Source organism: Eupeodes corollae, chromosome 2, assembly GCF_945859685.1.
Source record: "Eupeodes corollae chromosome 2, idEupCoro1.1, whole genome shotgun sequence".
NCBI classification, from domain to species: Eukaryota; Metazoa; Arthropoda; class Insecta; order Diptera; family Syrphidae; genus Eupeodes; species Eupeodes corollae.
The window spans coordinates 104,006,970-104,018,289 of record NC_079148.1 but is presented as its reverse complement, the minus strand read 5'-3'; the positions used below and the strand labels follow the sequence as shown (position 1 = coordinate 104,018,289).

At 32.1% G+C, this 11,320-nt stretch overlaps 1 protein-coding gene across 1 annotated transcript in view; it reads left to right on the top strand.

The window, feature by feature from the left end:
- The first annotated feature begins 568 nt into the window (after positions 1-568).
- The window catches only part of LOC129945518 (neurotactin), a 79,979-nt gene continuing 69,227 nt past the window's right edge, over positions 569-11,320 (top strand). Inside the window, exon 1 of the mRNA XM_056055304.1 lies at positions 569-1,146. The gene's annotated coding sequence lies outside the window, so the exon portion shown is untranslated. The remainder of the gene's footprint in view (positions 1,147-11,320) is intronic.

Sequence of the window (11,320 nt, the reverse complement as noted above, 5' to 3'; positions counted from 1 at the left end):
CCGCCTTTATTTCTGTATGATTTACCACTGTATCGGATTAATATCCACAACCGCAATCCACATCCATCTTCTCCAATCCCAATCAAAACTTAAATTTATTTCTCTTTAATTTTCTTGTAGCTTGTAGGTAGGCATATAAAATATAAATCTAGAAAAAGTGCAATGCACTGCACTCCCAGTTCCATGTTCTCTCTTTAATTTCCCAAGATACAGAATCAGAAAACAGAACGAACAACGAGGAATAAAAATGAAATCCAAACAAAGCGCCCATGGCCCATCGCATCACCCAAACCAAACAAACTAACAAACCTTCATTCCACTTCCAGCGAACCAGCAACATAAATTGCGGCATTATTCCCTTTATCCTTTGTGGAAAACACAAAAAAAACACACAATTTCTTGTTTCTCCTGCTACGCTTCCAACAGCACGAATTCCAGTTTATTTTCATCCCAACAAAATGCACTCACTGGAACCAAACACAGACAAAACTGGAATGTGGATTGGAAATACTGGAATCCGATGGCGACAAACAAAACGGCATCATGTGAAATTTATTCCATTTCTCCTTTCATTGCTTCGTAGATTCTTTGCGGTCTCGCGTGTGACTTCGCCTTGTGCTCAGTGCTTATTTTTATATGGAAGAAAATAATAAATAAAAGAAATAGTTAGACCAGTGAGTGGGATAATATTTTGTTTTCAAAATATTAATAAAATAACCGCTTCGATTACATTCGAATTCAACATCGACAGAAATAACCCAACTTGGACGTTAAACGAAAAATATTAAAGTTGAAAATTTAAATTTTCTCTAACAACAAACGAGGATATCCGAGAGAAAGAAAAAATCAGTTAAAGTGCAGTTTCGAATAATTTCCAAGTGAAACAAAACCTAAAGTAGTATTTTGTGAGTGCGGAAGAGTGATTGGGAAATTTTTAGGTATTTTCCTTTTGAAAATTTAAAAAGCCTGATAAAGTTGAGATAAACGAAACCCTTGTGAGAGGAGACACAAAGTAGTTGCACACACTTTTTTCTAAACAAATTTTGGATATAGTTTTTTTTTAACTCTAAAATTTTACATCGAATTTTTTTCGAAATTAAAAGAAACAAAATAAAAGGAAGTTTATAACGTCTTTTGACCAATAAGGTAAGTTTTCTAAACATACAAAATATTTTCTGATTCTCAATTCAATTCGATTCATAGCGTTTTTAAGTTTTGGTTTTGGGCATTTAGAAAATGTGAGATACGAGTACAGTTGTTGTTAAGTAAATCACCCCTGTTTTGTTGGGAAGAAAATGAGCGAGCCGCCAACAACCCTCAGCTTTAAGGGATAACCATAAATTACACATATTATGCATACATACTGTACCTACCTACTAAACATAAAAAAGAAGAAAACAGTTCTAGGTGTCGTTTTTATTGTTCGGCTAACTGGACATGCATTTTAAGGAAGAAAAAACTACCTACCAATTCAATATCAACCCTTGGCTGGTCGTTGTCGCCACTCGCCGGTGTACGGTACGACGACGGGTGGTGGTGTAGAGCCAGAGCGCTGATTTGCACTTTTTTGTTTTTGTCTTCATCCCTTTAAGTTTGTTGTTGTGATATCAGGAATGAAGAAGAGGGTAGCTAAGTTACATTGTTTTTGTTTTTTTCCGCTTTGAATAACCCATACGCTGGAATTGAGTAAAATTGCCTCCTGTCCTTTTTTTCGATTTTCAATGGGCGACTAGACGACGACGCCGGTTTTCTGCTAGGATTGATTTTTTTTCTTCTTTTTTTTTTTGAAAAATTTTAAATGAGCTGCTATTGCATTTTCCCAGTTTCCCATGGTGATTCTATTTCCCCTACAAATCCAAATTGTAAGGACGGAGAAAGGAAAGAGTGGTTAGGATTGAAAAAGTGTTGCCGAGGGAGAGCTCTGTTTGATTTTAGTGATTTTCTGATTGTTTACTAGATTTGGAGGCAAATACATTTTTTTGATTTTGAAGCTTTGCTATTTGCAAATAAATAATTATTATCGCAATTTAAGGGCATTTCTTATTAATTTTCAAAGTTGACTTTTTCACTTAAAAACCTAAAAATGGTTTATTGTTATTATTTTTTTGTTTCAGTGATGCCAAACTTGGGCTCAACTTTCCATTACCGCAGCACGAATTTCGACTCCCGGTTTTTTTTATTCGATAGATATGTGCAAATAAATCATAACTATTGCAATTTTAGAGCGAGGAAACATTTATTTCTATTTTTAATTAATTTTTAAAGTTCACTTTTTTCCATACAAAACACTCAAAAATGGTTGATTTTGACATTTCTTCCCTGTTTTTTGTTCAGTGTTGCCATACTTGTTTTTTTTTCTTGGTAATTTCTTTTATTTTAGTGATCAAATGGAAAAGTACTTTGCATATACCCAAACTCGCACCCACCACAAATCCTATAGTGACCCCAAGCAGGGGGGCAGCATGCCCCCCCTTACATACCTAGCTCTTAGTACGCCGTGCTATCAATTAAAAAAAACTTGTTTTAGGCTCAAAAAATGCAATACAAAAAAGTAGGGTTAAGTCCGAAAAAGAAAATATTTTTTTTTATGACTTAAAGTTGTTTCCTCGCCCTAATATTTAAAACATGTTCTATTGACACCCCTACCTAACTGTAAAAAAAAAATCAGAAGGAAATTCGTGCTGCGGTAATGGAAAGTCGCCCCCAAACTTGATTTATTATATTTACAAATTATTCATACATTTGCAGAAAAAATTTAACTCAGGCGCTTCTAGTAATTCTTGTATTCAAATGCCAAAGAAACTTTGCACATACCCAAAAACCTATAGGGTGCCCAAGCGAGGTTCCATACCTCTCTGTTTGTACGTTATGCTATAAATTTAAGAAAAATGTAGGGTTACCTCCGAAAAATGAGTTTTCTTGCCTTAGGCGCCAGTTATACTAGCTATCATTGAAATATGTAGATCCGGAAAAATGTTTGAATCGATATTTGACGGTATTTCCCTCTAATTAGAAATGCAAATTATATACTGATTGATCGGAAATCACACAAAGTGTAGCTGCACGTTTATTTTTCTTCAAAAATGTATTTTAATGTTTTCCGAACGGAAATTAATTTTTCTGAACAGCTGATAGGTACTTTTATGTTCAAAGATGAAACGAATCGTTCCACTGATTTGGATTCATATTTCACACAATTCCAATGACAGATTTTTGTGAGTAAACATTTTTCGATGAATTTCAATCAGGAATTTTTTTTCAATGACAAACATTTTTAGGAATAGCTATAAACGACCTGTCAAAAAAAATTCTAATGTTTGTTCTTAATGATTAAAACTAATGATAGTTATAACTGGCGCCTTAATATCTTAAACCTGCCAATGCTGACAACAGAAAGTGCCAATTTTGATCACTGGGCGCCTCCAATAAAAAGTAAACAAAGTTCTAAAAATTGTATACCTTAATCATAAACATGTAATTTTTATTTATTGCGCCTTAAAACTTAGAAAATGTTAAAAATTAAATAATAAGAAAAACCTAAAATTAATAAATAATAAAATGATAGATGAAATAAAATCACTTATTTACCAAAATTAACGAAACAGAAAAAAAAAAATAAAACCATCAAGCAATTTGTCGATTAAATCTTTGGGTGGTATGAATTGCTTCAATGTTTCATCTTTTTACTATTTTAGTAAACGACAAAAGCAATTTTATTACTTAATAACAGATTCAATTTTTTTTAATGGATTTTAATGTTATTTAAGCGTAAAAAATTCCTTTTAGCTCATGCACCAACATGTAGTAAAAGTATGAATATGAATTTTGATACATATTTAAAACCATTAGTTCTTGGATAACATGTCTTATTCTTCCTAAATGTTTCCAAAACTTTGTTGAACCTTTTGAAACTTTGACTGGGTTTTTATTTTATTGCAACTTCCCAGAGTTCAATTTAAATAATGTTGAGTTCCATAGTATTACTCAAATTAAGAAGTGCGAAAAGTGAATGATGGTGCAGTTTCTCCAAAACATAAATTTGGTGAAAAAGTTTATACAAATCACTTTTTAACTTTCAAAATTACCATCAAAAACTCAATTTTGTCTCTGGCCATGAATTCAAACATTTGAATGTAAAATGTAGGTTTAGGCTTGTCAGAAATCGTTCTCTTTATATCACCAATTTGTTCTGTGGCAAAAAAAAAACATAGAAGCATACATTATATTTCAAATAATCGAGACGAATAACTATGACAAAGGTAAAGGCACCAGAACTCGGAATTCTTAAGCATTTTCTTACTTTGAAATTAAATATAAATTCAGAGCAACCCATTATCCCGTATCCAAACAGTCTGTTTAAAATTTAAAAATGTACCTGCAAAAAAATGTTTGCTTTCAAAAATTTGAAAATCGATTGTGTATTTCTAATTGGGGCATATTCATAGTCATATTTTAAACCCGAGTCTAATTGAACTGGAGTCTAAATTTAATACATAGGTTAGACACAGCTGATATTCATAAAGAATTTGCCAGCTCTGTTTAGTTAGGAGCAAGTTTAAGGCATATTCTACTACAATTTTGAAAATTTTCACTAGAAAATGGATTATAAAAGGTAACAGAAAAATTTGCGTTAGCTGAAGAGCCAAAATCTTTGAAACGTTGTAAACTATTTTGTTTGCTGTTAGTTGAGAAATTTTATGAAGTCGGGCAGGTGGTTTTAATACTTGGAAGAATATTTCATTGAATTTCGATCTATAATATTTAGAAGGTCAATCATAAACATGACATTTCATACAAATAGTCTTCATCTATTTCAAAGGGGTCTAATAGGGTTAAGTAGAGCTTTCGTTTTTTGTTACTTGGTACCATTACAACATTCAGCAAAATATCGAAATATTAATATACGGTTAAGTCTTTTGACATTTTAATTTTGTTTTTAAATTAACAAATAAAATGTCTCGTAACTTACTTTACTCAATCAGATTGTTTATTTTTGATGTTTAACGGATTTAGAAACAGCTTAAACATAGGTTCCGTCTTGTTTATTTTTAGACTCCAGATTATCGTTTAAAAATGGTCTAAAATTGTCTATCAGTAACATTAACTGAAGTTTAATTTAGCAAAGACAAAATCAGAACTTATCCAGTAACCATGAATCTTACCCTTTTGTATATTTAGTATTTATGTATAGTATACTTACAGTGACGAGCAAAATTGGTCAAGTGTTTACAATTATTTGACTATAACTAAGCGGTTGAAATAAAATTTAAATCTTTTTTTTTTATTATTTAGATTTATTAATCCTACGTTTATCAATAATAATATTTTTTTTCGAAAAAGCATATTTTTTACAAAACAAAAATTATTCAATTAATTTTTCGACTTGTCCAATTGTGTACGTTTAAAAAATGTTTCTTTCTTTTAGTAGTAGTAGTTGTCCATACTTCCTTATTGTTTATTACTTGTGAGCAGTGCTTATAGGCATAATTTCCACAAATTATGAAAAAATTCTATTGGAATACGACTCCATTCCAGATCCATTCGTTGTCAAAGCTCCTGAATATTCGATGGGTGATTTTTATACTGCCCTAACTTTCGTTTCACAATTTACTATGAATTTTTAAATGGATTGATGCCAGGTCTTTGTGCCGGCCATGTCATCGTTATAACAAGTTGATTTCTTAACTATTCTGTCACAACTTTCGAATTGTGTTTGGGATCTCCGTTCTGCTGAAAAAAGTTATTTCACACTCATTGTACACTATGCAGTAAAAGTTGGTAAATTTGTCTTCAAAATATCGAAATAATTATACGTGTTCATGATTTTTACTTAAGTTACGATAAATTTACACTAGAAACAGCTTCAAGCCATCACCGAGCCTCCTTCATGTTTCACGGTCTTCTTAAGATGATGTTGTTGAAGTCCTTCTGCAGGACGTGATAAAAAGATCTACCATCCGTTCATATTCTATTGACCTTCGTCTCGTCGGACTAAATCACTTTTTTTTCTATTGGTCTATGGTCCATTGTCTGTGCTTTTAAGCAAAAGCTACCTTAACCTTAAAATTTTTTACTTAAAGGAGAGGCTTATTTTATTTCTCTTTAACCACTAATCCAATTCTTTTGAGCGGCCGGCGTGTAGTCCATTTACTAACTGACTTGTCTATGTTTTTAATTGCCTACTTAGGTGTTTTGGATTCACAACTTCTTAACTATTAATGGTACATCGATATTTTTTTTTAATTTGAAGTCAGTTGACCCAATGGTTTGGGTTGTTGGGCCGAGGACAAATTGACAGACGGACAGAATCGGGGTACCCACTTTTTTCGACTTATCTACCATCGCAATGTTATGTGTGATTAAAATCTCGAGATCGAAATTTATTACGAATAAATTCCTTGCCATTAGTTCCTGTATTGAAGTAAGTAAAAATTAATGGATGCTCAATATTTCAAATATTATCAAAAGAATCTTGGAACTAACCTCATTATGTCTCAGATTATAACGTTACCTTCCGAATTATGATGCAACGTGAAGTCCGTTTTCTTGCAAAAAAAGATAAAAAAAAGGAAGGGGAAGGAGGAGGAGAAAGTCCCACTGGAAGCTGATAACGTTATAGAAATACCTACGTAGGTACCTATACAAAATTATTAAATGCGCAATATTTCATCATATTTTTATCAACGTTGCCGGTTTTAAATTTAAAACTCTCCAGACTCCAAGAACTAAGTATCTACCTGCATACATATGAAGGTATACCTTTCTTCTCAAACAAAAATAATTTTCCTAAAGATTATGTAGAATTCCAATATGGATTGCAAAATGCGATGTGCTGCTGCATGCCGTTGCATTTTCCATCGGTTCCTTTTCTAGAGGCTCTTGCTGCTCTTACACTTCAAAGCGCATGTCTTTTTAAATGAATACCTACAAAAAGAGAAAACAACAAAAACAAGTAATAAAATACGAATTTGTGAAAAGGATATTTGGTAAAGAGGAAAATTGTCTGCGAACAAGGAGATAATGTCCTTTTTTCTGTCTCCTTTTTGTAATTCTTTTTTTTTTTTATATATAAATATGTATAGGCACATATACCTAAATACTTACATACCGGCTAGGTATGTATGTATGTACTTCCCTATACATCATTCCTATGTATTTACCTATGTAGAATGATCCATGCAAAAAGTAGGGTCATTTTTTATTTGTTCATCAAATCCAATAAAATAAATCACATTTTTTTATTTTACGATTCAGGGTGTAAATAATGTAAATATGCGAATACTATATTTCATTTTTTTTTTTATCGGAAAAAAGGACCAACGGAATTCGTGTGTAACTGGATTAAAAATCATTCCATGTCGTAAGTCATTGAAAATATCCTGTAGTCATAGAGTAGCCAGACCATACCCAATTTATATTTGAATAAAGAAATTAGGTAGAGGTTACATTTCGATTTTTCATCTTTTTTTTTTGTAATGTAAATAATTTTTGGCAACGGCAACAATCGGATTGGGATTATGTGGGCTTTTATTTTTTTTTTCCTATTTTCAATATTTATTGGATTTCCGAATGGCTTGTTTTTCTTTCTTTTCGTTGTTTGCTGTGAGTGAGACTAGATGGAAAAAATAGGGCGTATGAATTTGATGTCTTTTTTAAGTGATTTTGTTAGATTTTGTAAGGATCATGTGATAATACTTTTGAATATTTCAGAAACCAATGTCGTGAAATGTTCAGAGATGAAGATATAAAAATTCTACCTATTACCTAACCTATTGGATAATCTTGTTATCTAAGTTCTTTTTCTATAGGTTATTGACTTAATACCTAGAAGATTCTTGAAGGAAATATGTAGGTACAGTGTTGGCAAAAACAAAAGCAACTTTAATTGCCTCGATTATTAAATAATTAAAAAACACATTTAGGATGAAATTATTGTATATTTTTGTTTTTATTTTTTTTACAATTTCTAATGGAAAATAAAATATAGTTCATTGAATATAGCTCAATTAATTCAATATTAGGCTGGTCAAAACAAAAGCAAATTTAAAAAAAATAAATATACGATCGTATTTTCTTTAGTCTTAGTTATTTATAAATATTGCTAGTATTTGGTAGCAATCTCCTTGTTTTTAATCACTTTAGCATATCTTCGAGGCATGGAGTCAATTAAATTGCTTATTAAGCTGTTTTGGATATTTTTGCAAGCCAATTTAATTTGATTAAACAGATCATTTTTTTATTTTTACAATTAGTCCTAACAATTCATCGATCTACAATGTCCAATAGATTTTTTATGGGGTTGAGATCTGGGGACCGTCCTGACCATTGTAACACGGCAATCAGTTTATCTTGAAACCACGTCTTAACCGTATTGGAGGTGTGCTTTGGGTCGTTGTCCTGCTAAAATATCGATTTCTGAGGCGACTGATCCTCAACGTGTGACGGATTTATATTTCGCAAAAATGTCACGGTACGTACAACGATCCATTGTTCCATCTTTTGGTGAATCGGTTCCCTGAAAAACATCCTCACACCATTACGTTACCTCCTCCGTGTTTCACAGCAGCTTTGGTGTAACGTGGGTTTAGTGCCTCTTTGGCTGCTCTGCGAGCAAGACTGAAACCATCGGAACCCTTGAAATTGAATTTCGACTCGCCCGAAAAGAGTTCGTCCCTCCATTTTCTAACTATCTAGTTAATGTGATCATGAGCAAAATTTAATCTGCCCAGCTTGTTGTTGGTTGAATTATAAAAGGCTTTTTTTACAGCTTTGAAAGATTTTAGTCCACCATTAACAGCTCGTCTCCAAATTGTTCTCGCGCTTACGTTCAGGTCGAGTTGGCTTCGTATTTCCCTCGATAATATAAAAACGTCTTTTTTAAATGATTTTTTTATTGCAGAACACCCTCGCTTTGCATTTCTCCGATGTTTTAATTGGACTCATTTCACTGTTATATTCTTTTATTTCGTAAGTGTAATTGTTTCGTCGATTTTACAAAAGTTAGCAAAGAACACTGACTAACTTGCCCGTGAACTGAATAACTCCTAACAAATAGATTCAACTGCACTCGCTTGCCAACAGCTTTAATATGAGCAATGGACTTTGTAGTTAACGGACTAACTTTTCTCTATCAATAAGAAAAAGAGAGATAGTAATAAAAAGTTGCTTTTGTTTTGACAAACATAACATTGGGTTAACTGTGCTATTTATGTCATATTCAATGAACCGTTATGAAAACTATTTTCTTTTGTGGTTTATTTAGATGTAATGTATTAAATTTTGGAAATAAATGAACATGATTAGTTTGAGTTATTTATTTTTTAATGACATAAAAATGGAGGTAGTTTCTATTGCTAATTTTTTGGCCAACACTGTAAGTTCTTGGATGAAACTTTAAGCCATATGATTCTTTCGAGATAAGATGGTTGCTTTAGCCAACAGGGCTAGTTGAATATTACAGGTGATTTATGTTTAATGCATAAAGCATTATATACAGGTTTTTACCCTGCGCTTCAAATATCAGATTTATTATCATGCCAATGGAAATGTTAGCAAAGCACTTTAATTGCAACTATTCGAAATTTGATGTTAAATTCTGTTCGCGCATTTTCAAATGCTTTTGATTTGTGTCTGAATTTGATTACTTAATAATTAATGTAAAAATATTTTCATTTAGATACATTGTCCAATCAAATTTAACTGCATTTCAAATAACGCTTTACGTATGTTCAGTATGACATGTTGTGTCCTTGAAAACGCCAAGTGGCACATCTGCAAAAATTTCAAATAAATTAACTAAAAAAAGGCCGGTAGTTTTTTTTTTTTAAATTTAAGATTTTAAATTACTTCTAGCTATTGCAATGGAAACAATTGGGTACGAGCATTTGTGCCATTGTTTTTTTTTGTATTTAAAAAAAAAACTAAAAAAAACTGGTTCTTTGAATAGTAAATGCAGGTAAAAGGCACTGTGACTCAAAAAATAACGATTGATTTCTCGTAACATTAGTTCTCAAGAAACGGGTTCCCTTAAAAGAGAATTATGGAAATGCGAAATATTTGAATACCATCCAAAACATAAAAAAAGACATCTTAAAAATTCGGTATTGAAAATGTGCAGTTCAATAAAATATGTCATTTTCGCCAGCTGCCACATACAAGTTACGGATGCTTTTTAGAAGTAGGTAGGTACATACATTACTTTATTTTAAATGGTTTGGAATTTCAACATCAATAGACTTACGCTTTAACAAGGCGATGAAGCTCAATTTTGGTTGAATGGATACATCCATAAGCAAAACTGCATTATTTGCATATGTTGAGATACCGTTTTATCCTCAAAAACTGACTGTTTTTTGGTGTGCTTTAAGGAATAATTGGTCCGTACTCTTTTAAAAACTATGTGTGTTATTACACTCAGACTTTCTGTATGCTGCGTGTTTCGCATATTTTTCTTTTAAACACCCATCCTATCAATCTCTCATTATTACACTAGGATGTTTTTCAGTTGCGTGCTTTTGACACTTCTCTTTCATTTTTTGTTCTCATCCACAAAGTCAAAGTGTGAAAATAATTGAAGAAAACTGCACCTTTTACTCAAATCAAAAATCAAATGGGGTGGCGCAACAGTCCGTTGTGAACCAGGGCCTAGTGACTTACAACTCTCAACCATTCCTGTGTGCGAGTACTGTTGTCACCTTTTACTACATCAATGATTATTGACTGATTAATAATTTCGAATAATGTTTGATGTGTTAGAAATTTGTGAGGATGAATTGAAAATTCCCAAGCAAAAGAAAAGAGGGAATTGGATTGAAATCTGGAGAGATCCTTCACTTTCTTGACAAAAGAACTAAAATCAAAATAAAAACCATCGTTTTTAAGTTATATAAGGATGAATGAAGAAACTTTTAACCTGCTTTTGTCGTTCATTGAAAACGACATTTAAAAGATTACAACAGAAAAGTTAACGTGTGAAACATTCCAAAGCTTAAACTACCAAGCTAGACTCATTCTTTCTTTATTTAATCAATCATTCCTTTATTTAATTCGCTTATAAGGTCTTTGCTCCATTTGAATTTGTCCGGCCGAATATTTCTTGTTTTTGGGAAACATTAAAAGCAAAAATGAAGCAACGCCAAGAATCAAAGAAACGTCAAAAACCATCAAAGACAATCCTGTACACACAACTCTGTGGGTTGAGACTTTAAAGTATTTCTATTTCACCTACTTTTTCTTTCTCACTTATTTGCGCCTTCTAAGAACTTCCAAGTGTAATAACACACTATGCTGCAAAGAACATAACAGTCAATGGTGATTGTAT